We start from the raw sequence: 9,003 nt of genomic DNA on the forward strand, positions 1-9,003 counted from the left end.
CTCGCCATCGTTGGAGCATAGTTGCAATGGCACAATGTCCTGTTTGTACTCCAGTAAGTACACGAACTGAAGGTTTGCTAAAGCCTATAAGGCTTTTTCTTTTATTTTTGTTCAAAAAATCTCATTATACTTTAACCTGTATATTATATTAGAAGTTTGAATTTTAATAGGCTGTTGATCTTTTTCTTGAAACCCTAGCTAATAGCAACAATTGTGATTTTAGTTTCTAAAATAATTCAGATATCTTGAAACTATATCTATTTATATTTATTTATTTTTTTAATGAAAAACTTACTTTAACATACACTCACTGCACTTCACTCCACAAATATATTGATTTCTGTTATTATGATGACAAATAAAATTTTTTTTGTGTTTTCTTTTCGTCCATTACTAAACATCCTTGCGACCCTCTAAAATATTCGTATTTTTCGTTTAGCTCTTAAATCGTTCCATTATATGTATTTACATATTTGCGTATATATTATCGCTGCTACGACATCAGTTGTGAGTGCCTCGAGGGAGATAAACGCAAATTAAAAGGACGAAAGTGAAAAGCTTGTCACCCCAAAGCCGGCAGTGTTGCCAATTACTTAGGGTGGTTGTCGCGATTACAGCTTCTTTATTAGCAACCACCAAATAGGGGTGGCGTGCATACGAGTATGGAACTATGGAAGTATGGAAGTATGAAAGTATGTGTTATTGTGTTTGTGTTCGTAAAATGACATTAAGAAAAAATCATACAGCGTTGCCACGTGCAATTTGGTGTTTAATATTTTTCGCTTCTTTTTTATGTCAAAACGCTTTTGTCACTGACGTATGGAGTTCTGAGTTCTCTATGGCGTATGTACAAATGGCGGACACTCGACTTAATAGATATTTATTATTACCTTTTTTTTTTGTTTTTTTTTGTTTTTTTTGCTTTTTATTTTTGATTTATAAGTGAAATACGCAATAATGAAATTTATTTTAATAGCAGTTTTAATGAGAAGTAATGGAAAATTTCCGTGCACTTAAAATTGTTAATAATAAATGGACTTAAAAGGTGGGGGGAGTGGGAAAACAACCTTAAGTCAATTTTAGTTGTTCGCATGCAATATGGATATAAGTTATAGATATTAATATATATAGGTATAGATATACATATAAATATTAGGGTACATTTTTTTTATATAAAGGCTCACTTTAATTTCTTATCTAAATACTTCCGATTTAGTTGATTTTAAGGTACATTTAAACACATCCGCACAAAGGTAAGAGACAAAAGTAAGTAGAGAATGTTTTGATTTTGAAATATGCCGCCGTTTTTGTATTAATTGTGAGGGGGACGCCTGTCATAACTACAAAAAAATAAAAAAAATTAAAAAAAATTAAAAAAAATTCCAAAAATACATGTGAGTAGAATTTATATTTGAATTTTTTGTAGTAATTGCCCTACAAAATAAATAAAATATTAAATGTTGAAAATTTTATGCGCGCAGATTATGTTCTGCTGCTGCTATTCCTGTTGTATGATCCTTGCGATCCTTGTTCTTTTAATTGCTGGCATTGATGATAGCTAATCATAGTCTTGGTCCGAGCAGCGGTGTTTGCACAATGAAGCCATATTAAATTACAAAGCGGGCAATAACAAACGCAAGCTGATGCTGACGACCACAATCGGGGCAGTATCAATAACACAAAGTTAAATTTTGGAGTGATTCTTTTTTCATTTTGAAAGGTCGAATAATATTCCTATACCAGCATTTATGTGCCACTCTACAAATGCCATAAAAGTGCTTAAATAACATATTATGTGTATATATGCATATAGCAAAAATAATTAATTTCTGCCGAAATTGCGCATTGCCTTCAAAGTTAAGAGTTATTTTAGAGTTATTCAATACGTACATAAGGGTATATTATAAATACTTGTACGTATATATAACATGACACTGAAGTATTTATAAAGTGGAGTTAATAATAAACCTTCAAAGAAAAAGATGAGATACTTCGGTTAATATAAATGTAATTATTCTATATTGACTTAACTATACATAAGCATATTGCTGACTATATTATTTTAACTGGGAGGCAACACGATGAGTTTTAGAGAGAAAAGTACTTTGTTAGGTTTTTGGATCTACCTTTCTTAACTATAACTCCCGATAGAAACCCTCTCACATACATAAACTTCATTAATATTTTATGGAAATAGTAAATTATAGTAATATCTATAGCTATTGTTTAAAAATTTCTACTTAGTAATGGCATAACGTGTAGCTTTCCGTTCATATTTTTCGGAACTTGATACTCATAATGGAAGTGAAATACCACGTTGCCGATTTTTAAAGAGTAATAATGTTAAGATCCGCATAAGCATGCACGTTATCACAGAATGATGACGCAGCATTGGGAATGTTCAAGAAAGTTCTTCGTAAGTTCTTGGAACCTCTACGAGTTAGTAACGACTACCACAACCAAAGGAATCACGAGCTATAAGAGCACTATCATGCTCGTTCAGTGCATTAATATACAGCAGCTTTAGTAGTTTAATCATACTGTGAAGATTGATGTCGATGCTTTAGCCAAAAAAAGTATTTGAAACGACTACTGGAGAAAGAAGGCGCAAAAATAGATAGTCGTCGTTGAAGTGCAGCAGTAGCGGAAGCACTAATCGTACTTTATATAAAAAACCAAACAAGGCGCTGATGCAGTATATGTGTCTGGAGAGAAGTGGTGCGTTAGGCCGAAACCTAGCCGAATCTTGGCTAGCTAGATCATATCATTAGAATATATGATTATGCTCAAGAAAGAAGGATATTTAAAGCAGTATTTGGAGAAAGAATGCGCAGATGTAGACCGTATCTTCTGTGAATTAATCAAATTGGGGAAGGATTAACCGTAATTGAGGTACGAAATTGAAGAAGGTACATACGCAGGTGACACAACCTGACAACGGTTTGTTAGATTTAGTAAATAAGTTAGCAAGATAAATGAATATGTAATATTTATCATATTATATACATATTAAATAATTTATTATATTACATATTAAATTGTTTTCTTTAACAAACAATCGTTTATAATACTGCTAATATAATTTCAGATCTCAAAATTATAAAGGACTTTTTGTATAATAATAGAGAACTGCAAATTCCAAATATCTTAAGAAGAGGATTATTATTATAGAATTTGCACTGCGACCAAGACAACTATTGTATCCTCTTCCTACATTTCTCCAAGTCCAATTTACTTTGAAATTGTTGTACTGATTCTACAATACTGAGTTGTATTTCTTAATCCGATTTGAGAAGCCCACCTAGGTACTTCTTACCTTCTTATCAGTGTCAAGCAAACTCCTAACACATGTCTTGAGGTCTCACAAAACTTGCTATTTCAGAGTATAAGCGTTATTTTTGTGTAATTCTTCCCAAATTATTTTTAACTCAAAACACTTTAATAATTCGTATTAATACATATGTTTATTATTGTAACTCTCATGGTCATAAATACAGAGTCACAGGACATTGTCATGAATGAAATAATCTAAGAACGGAAAAATTTCTGTCCAGAATGTCTAAGTTTGCTGTATCCTCGGAAGAAAAATAAAAATTTCAGAAAATTATTTTTACAATTACAGTATGTTAAAATGAAATCTAAATTATTTGCTTATATTTGTAGTAATATTTACAGACAAGAGAATTAAAATATTTTGACTTCAAATCTCACAGATTACGGTTTGACAATAATAAAAATAACAACTTAGGTACTTCATAATGCCAAATTTTATTAGACCATCTCCATACCTTAAGTTTACTTTTTCTATATGAATATTTATTTATTTTTTATTAATTTATTATTTAATAAATAATAGTGACATTCAAAATTAGAAGTGACACACAAAATTAGAACGTAATTTAGTACGCAATGCTGCTATCCTCTAGATATCAATATTCTCTGTGCAGTTTGCTAACAGTGATAATAACATAAATCGCTTCATAGTTATATACGATGGTGTTTATAATTGTGGTAATTTAAAACTAACTCGACATGTTCTAACAGTTTTTACAAATGTTCTAACATAATTTTCGTGTCGTGGTCGTTTCGAGTTAACCACAACGCGTTTTGACTGTTAAAAGTGCATAACATGAATTTCATATTATAGCTGTTATTACACTACATTTATGCATTACGACTACATTTTTTTCGGTCAATGTGTTTTTGGGTTTTTAGCCTAACGTAAGCTAACTTTCATTAAGATTAATACCAAATTTATATATAGTAAGTTATATAAAATATGTCGCAGTACATATTCCTCCAACATAATAATAAAAATAATAATAGTTATAAACGAATAACCCTCAATTACTTAAGAGCTCATTATTTTTTTATTCTATGGTAGCTGATATGTTTTGAACATATATATAATAATAAGTATCACCAAAGTAGTTAATGGCCGGGGAGTTAGAATTTTTACTTAATTTATTTAAGGTTCTTGAAATCCTTAAAAGTAAAACTCACTGCGATCGTTGTATTATTGATATATAAATTTACTTTTTTCTTAAACATATTATGAATAAATTAATAATATACATAATATATAATAGAATATCTTGACCTTAAATTTTTATTCAACATGCAAGATCTTTCTTTCGGACTACAGCCCAATTATCAGTTTTGATTGTCTTTAAAAAAGTCAGACTTACGTGATAATCTCATAAATATTCTATAACAGTTTTTGTAGTTTTTCAAAAATACTTCAGCTCTAAATTACAAATCATATTGAATACATTAGCGAAAATATAATCACTGAAACTACAAATTACAATGTAACATCTGCCACTGCCGCCGCCACTGAAGATACGAGGCTTAACCTAATTTCACATTATACCCGTGCAATTTTTAACTGCTTGAAAAAATAAAAGCAGCCCAAAGAAATGAAATAATATTTTCAACTGTTTCCAATTGTTTTGTATTCATTATATATATTTTTTTAAAATTATTTATACAAATGTTTTGATTACGCAAACAGATGAATAGCACAGAAATATACAAATACTGCTCAAGGGTGCATCCCATTGTTCAGCAGCACCAACAGCAATTTTCGATGAGAGTAGCAAACCAAACAGTAGCTCTGGAATATCACCGACACACCTCGAGTATTTCACGCACAGTTTTAGCAAATAAAGAAATGAAAGTATTTCAAACAATTATACAAAAGATTCACCAAAAAAAACACAGATAAAGAAAGGAAGAAGGATCTGCACTCGAAAGACGCCAACGGCAACTGGTGTTTCGCCGCATTTAAATTTCAAAGATCGCGCAATCTACGAAAATGAGGATCATTTGTTTGTTTGTTGATCCTCGACAATTGTCTTCAACACAGAAATCAATTCCTTTTGCCAAGTATTGCGCAGACGCTACTTAAGTACTGCACAAAATAAAGATCTTCCTACAAATTATCCTTTAATAGTTAAGATAAGTAAATCATGCAAACAATGATCTGATACGAAAGGGATGCCCTCGGGTAGCACCCACAGGTAATGTGAAAACGATATGCTCGTACAATGAAAGCAGTGGGAATTGTCTGAAGGAAGCAACTACTTTAGACAAGATCTTTGCTTTGTGGAAATAATTATTTTTTTTAAATACAATAAACAGTGATTCTTCTTATCAGATGCAAAAATACAAGTTTTGAAATCAAATTCATGAATCATAAATAAAAATAAAATATATGTTTTCAAAAAAAAAGTAAATTTAAGAATATTACCTCTATTATTACTTCTATTAATTCGAACTTTAAAATGTACCAGATATATTTTATTAAAAGAAAAAGTAGTCGTGAAAATTGCCCAACAGCCGATACTGCAACCAGAAGAGTCCTATTGTACAAGTTTCACTATTGATTAAACAAAGCCCCTTAAAGCTTTGTGAATAAAGTCTAGAACTAAATCTAGAGAAGAGTTCTTAATCTGCTCTGGTGACAGAAATTCTTTATGAAACAGGTTTCTTCTTCTGTATTAAAGCTGGACAGTCACAAAGAATGTGCATGGTAGTTTTCTTATCTTAGAGACATAATCTGCATTCCGAGTTAGCAGATAATTGTAGTTTATAAAATACATCCATTCCACTCCTGGTTTTAATATTACATATCAACTTCTATCTATGGTTTACCCACTATATATAAATAAATTTTTAAACAGCAGTATATATATATATTATATTACATTATATATTACATTAAGAGCAGAATAACAACCTGTTACTGGGTTTCGATCTTACGCAGCATGTCTCTCTAGGCGTCTCTGCTGCATGCGTGCCTTCTCCAGTCTTATACAACAAGTCTCGTTAGCGCTTCGTCAAATTGATCATTCTACCCGAGAGACGGTCAACCTTTACGTCTTTTTCCTCCAACTGCTGCTTCAAACATCTTTTTCAATGAAGCATCTTTATCCATTCCAACGACATGACCAAGCCAGCGAATCCACTGAATATTCATTTGCTGAATTATATCAATGTCGTGATAAAGATCATACAGCTCGTGATTCATTCATATACTGTAGTTGTCGCCAACTCGTATAGGACCCAAGATCTTACGAAGAACTTTTCTCTCCAATACTCCCAGTACTGCTTATCATTCTGTGATAACGTCCATGCTTCTGCGGTGTTTAATATTACTATTCTTTTAAAATCGTCGACACGCATTTCACTTCCATTATGAGTATCAAGTTCCGAAAAATAGAAACAAAAAGCTACACGTTATGCCATTACATTAAGTGTAGTCTTTTTCGTTAAGTTCTCATTCTTAAAACGAGATCACCGTCGGATGACATATTTACGCAGTATATGAAGTTTATTAAAACTGTTTTTGACCATATGTTAGTAGGTGATCCAATTTTTGTGGACATAAGTATTTTTTTTTATATTTATACCCCTGCGTTTTAAATGTGAGTCTAATAACATATTAATATTATATATAAACTTTTAGTATTTATCAGAAAAGGCTTGAAACCTTTCTATCTATACTTTGTAGTGCTGAGAATATTTATTCGAATATAATTAATTTAATTATATTATTTATATATAATAATATTATTATATTATATGTAATATATTAATATTATTAATATATTAATTTTTACATTGTTTTTATAACATGTAATAGAAAACCTTCTTTCCAATATTAAAATAGACGCTTGTGAAGAATAGGTTTTACACATACAACACAATAAACATGAAGAAGTAATTCCCGCTATTCTAATTATTAGTATAAGAATTTAATCAAAATCTGTTATATTCTATGAGTCCATTTTTCTCTCTAATATGTTCTATATTTGACTTAAAGATTTGAGAGAGTTACAATAACTCATCATATTTTTGAAAAAAAAAACCGTACCATCTATATTTTTAAAATAATAGCTAGACGGCTTTGGTATTTATATATATCAAATTAGACTCAAGAGATATCACAAGTTATTCGATTGATCTGGGTTTAATCTGAATATTGAATTCATTGTAAAATTGTTGAATTGTTTGTCAATTTAACAACAAAAATCTACGGAGTTCATCATATGTGGCAGGCAACAAAAATAAATAAACCAAAATTTTTCGCAAGGATAGCATGGGGCATATAGAACAACGTAAAGGACTGATCATCGTTAACTCTGAAGTGGTGAAGATTAATTCACTTTCTACAACAAGATTATTTTTTTTAAAAACAAAGTCCGTATTATTTCAACACGAAAGACGATTTATTGAAAAGACCGTAAAATTACGTTATTTGCTTTAAATTTATAAGAACGATATAAGCTTTGAAACTTTCATGTCCCATTGTAGGATTTCTTGGTCGAAAATGCAGCTTTTGTCAAAGATGATGAATTTATAAGCCTGTATAATATTTGTATGTAGTTGTGTATGTTTAATATATCCTGCTTACAATGTCACTACGTGAAAGCTGGTTATACTCACCACAGTGCGCTTGTTTAGCATATACACAATCCACTTCTTATTAAAATTTGCCATTTTCTATGTTTATTGATTATATACACAAACCACTTAATTGAAATATTTTATTTTGATTACTTCATTATCTTTTCTATTATTTTGAGAGTATTTGAGGTCCCAATATTTTTATAATTTTATCGAATTTTTAATAACTTTTTAAGATTCTTGAATTAGATTTGTGGTCCCTAATGTAGTTTTTAATTTTAAAATCTAGATTTACTCTAAATCTGTCATTGTTTGCTGAAATTTTGTAGCACCATCGGAAATGTTTAGGGTACTCCCAACATTATTTGACAGATATGTAAATCTTAACAAGGCAGTACCGCCTTTTTTTTATTATTTTATTCTTTTTTAGGTTCTTCTGCTGTTGTTGTTGTTGATTGAGTTAGCGGTATTGCGCACATTTGTGGCTGGTTTATCCCTGCCCCACACTTAACTTTAAGTATACTAGAATTATTATCATTTATTTATCTTTTAACTGATGAAGGATCGTAGATCAGCATATCGTTGGGCAACGGACGGGGTTGGGCAACGTATCGACTTTTGTGAGTAATTTTAGGGCTCTGTCCTTGATATATATTTTTTCACTGAGTCGATCCTTAGATCTCTATGTATCTCTGTTCTTCTAATATACCAAGGAATCTTAATTAGTCTTCTTAAATCCAGATTTTGATCTTTTGTTTTATTTTAATTTAAAAGTTTGAATTTGAAAGAAAATACAATATTCCAATTGACAAATAACATAATAATATGTTTCCATTGCCTTCATTAAAGGAGTTTATTTGATTCAGGTTTCTAATAAAATTCGATTAACCATATAAAAAGCTTTCGTGCTTTTCAAGTTATTTAATAGTATGTTTTTACTTTAAAAGGATTAATATTAGGAATCCTCCTGATGAAGGCAAAAGCGAATTTGCCGAAATACGTATAGAATTATACTAAAAAATAACGCACGAAATAAAAGTTAACATTCTTAAAAAACAAAACAGATTTTAATAAAAATTTCGACGTAACAAC

Source organism: Teleopsis dalmanni, chromosome 1 (assembly GCF_002237135.1).
Source record: "Teleopsis dalmanni isolate 2A chromosome 1, ASM223713v2, whole genome shotgun sequence".
Lineage (NCBI taxonomy): Eukaryota > Metazoa > Arthropoda > Insecta > Diptera > Diopsidae > Teleopsis > Teleopsis dalmanni.